Below are 2,777 nucleotides of genomic sequence, written 5' to 3'. Positions count from 1 at the left end.
CAAGATGATGGAGAAGGAAGTGAATTGAAGTGAGCACGTGAAATCTCATCTTTTGGGTTCCCTTTGATGGGAGAGAAATCGTGCGACCAACTTCTTGTGTAGGAAGAAGGGGATTTGCCCCCATACTTGAGGTGTTCCAAGGTGGAGACGTCCTTGTTGATGACCTTGTTTCTTGTAAGAGGGTCTAAGGAGATAATTGTCTGGACCTTGGCTTCCTTGGTTGATTGAGATTGACATTGAATGTTTGCTTTAGGTTGGCTACAATTGATTGCACCAATGCAGTTGTTGGTGGTAGCCATACCAAGTTTAGTTGAAGCAGCTATTGTTGAAGCTTGAATGTTCTTACTAGAAGCCATTGAAGTAGGCAGCAAGATGATGTTAATTTCTTTCTTTGAAGGAGAATGAGATGAGAGGTAGAGATGTCCCACTGGGCGTGCCAGAATTTGTAAGCGACTAAATCTCTCGGTTGGAAATAAAGTCGAACAAGTAAAATAGTGTTGCAAATGTGAATTTGTATTGATGATTGTGTGGTATAATTCTCTGTGATTACAAAAGAGTTATCCTCTGATTCGATCTCCTTAAAAGATTTGTTGATTGGATTTGTGATGATGTGATTTTGTTTTGAACACAAGATATCCTTCAATTTGGTTGAGGAATGGATCAAAGATCTTTGGAACAGAATTACAATGAATCTCTGGCTATGAGCTTGATAGAAATTCTTTGTTCTTTGTGTTCTTTGTGTTCTTCGTGTGTTCTTCGTGTGTTCTTCGTCTTCAAAGGTTTGTGGTGGAAGTTCTTCGGTGCTTTAGAGGCTTGAATCCGTGGAGCTTCACTGATTTGTGGTTGTTTGAGGTTTCTGGAGGCTTTTGAGCTTGATTCCAGTGAACTTTGAGATCTAGGCAGATAGTTTGGATGATTCTGCTTCGAATGTTCTTTGTATTTGAAGATTTGTGGTGGAAGTTCTTCGGGGCTTTGGAGGCTTGAATCCGTAGAGTTTCACTGATTTATGATTTGTTGATGTTTTCGGACCTTTGAGCTTGATTCCCGCAAACTTTAGGATCTAGGCAGATGATCTGAATGATTCTGCTTCGAATGTTCTCCTGTTTTGGGGTTGAAGTTCTTGAAGTTCCTGGAGGCTTCAGGGCTTGATTCCAGCAGAGCTTTTTCACTTCTGAATCCTGGTCCTCCTATTGTCTCAGGAAGGCTTCTATTTATAGGAGTTTTGGGGTGGGTGAGCGACACATGGCGGAACTTGATTGGTGACACATGTCACAGCCTGATTGGTTCGCTTGTGTCATCGCTTACACGTGCTGGATTGCTTGAATCATCGCTTACACGTGCGAAGCTGCTTGAGTCATCGCTTACACGTGCGAGGGTGCTTGAGTCATCGCTTACATGTGCGCTGATGCGTGATTGGTTCTTACATGACACTTGGCAAATTTCTGTTGGCTTCTGAATAGTAATAGCAAAACCTAGCAGCAATACATGGTGCTCTGTAATTGGCTGTATTTTGTGGACTTGGTAATGTGACGTGTCAGCTTGTGATAGGTCGGGAATTTTCCCTCTCTACAGTGTTAATTGGCAAGAAATTAATGCAGTAACCAAAAAAAAAAAAAAAAAAAAAAAACCCTTGGTTGGCACCTTCACCTGACTTGGCCGGAAGAATTAGGTAATAGTGCTAATTTTCACGACATCACCACATGAGACCAGTTCTCCGGTCAAATCAACTTCTATTCCTAAGATATAGCTCGGAAAACACTGGACCATCACCTTTCGATCTGTTTCATTCACTTGGACTAATAAAGTAATGTTTATGGTTAACAATATACTTTTCACAACTTGGACTAAAAATATAGAGAAACAGGGTTTATTACGCCACATCCCACATGTGACATGACTTCCAACTGGCCTCTTCCAGACCCAGGAATTTATTTTTTATTTTATTTTTTAAATTCTTTCACTGATATACATGTAAGCAATGCATGAACTTGCAATGTTCTGTCCACTTCAGTATTATTATAGGGCAAATAAATATATGCTAAAGCTATTTTTACAGATTTTAATTTTTTAATTTTTTTTTTTTGAAAATGTTAACGGATGTCCTTAGGATAATGGTTAATAATTGTTTTTTTTTTTTTTCTCTCCATAAAAACTTTCTTTAAAAAAATAGTTTATTTGCCCTATAATAATACTGAAGTGGACAAAAATTGTTAACCATTGTCCTTTAGCATGACCATTTTTTTTTTTTACATGCAAATTGATTTGACAACACATTTAATTGTTATTACCTTAACATATAATAAATTACTGTTTAAATTACTTTTTTTAATTATATTGTTTGAATTTTTTTTAGTGATTAGTAACAAATAAATTTATAAAATTATCTAGCAAAATTTTAAGTATTACTAACAATAAATATAAAACATTCCACTTTGCATCCCTTATGAAAATCTAGAAATGTAGTTATTTATTTATTCATTCATTTAACCTTGTAAATATATAGGTCATGGTTTACTCACTTCACTATTATTATATGGTATTCTAATTCGCTCTTCTTTGCCTGTTTGTCTGTTTTTCAAAAATAAATAAATAAATAAAGAAAAAAATCAAATTTGTCTATAGTATAATACATATGACTCTGTCTCCCACACAGCTTTGATATGGCTATCTACCGCTATCACTGCGTCATTGAAACCTTTTTACTTCAGTCAAGTCAATGGATACTATGAGTATAGCAAATATTAGTTGAAGTCTTTTTTTTTTTTTTTTTTTTTTTG

Source organism: Quercus lobata, chromosome 1 (assembly GCF_001633185.2).
Source record: "Quercus lobata isolate SW786 chromosome 1, ValleyOak3.0 Primary Assembly, whole genome shotgun sequence".
In the NCBI taxonomy this organism is placed as follows: domain Eukaryota; kingdom Viridiplantae; phylum Streptophyta; class Magnoliopsida; order Fagales; family Fagaceae; genus Quercus; species Quercus lobata.
Note: the sequence above shows the minus strand (reverse complement) of the source record.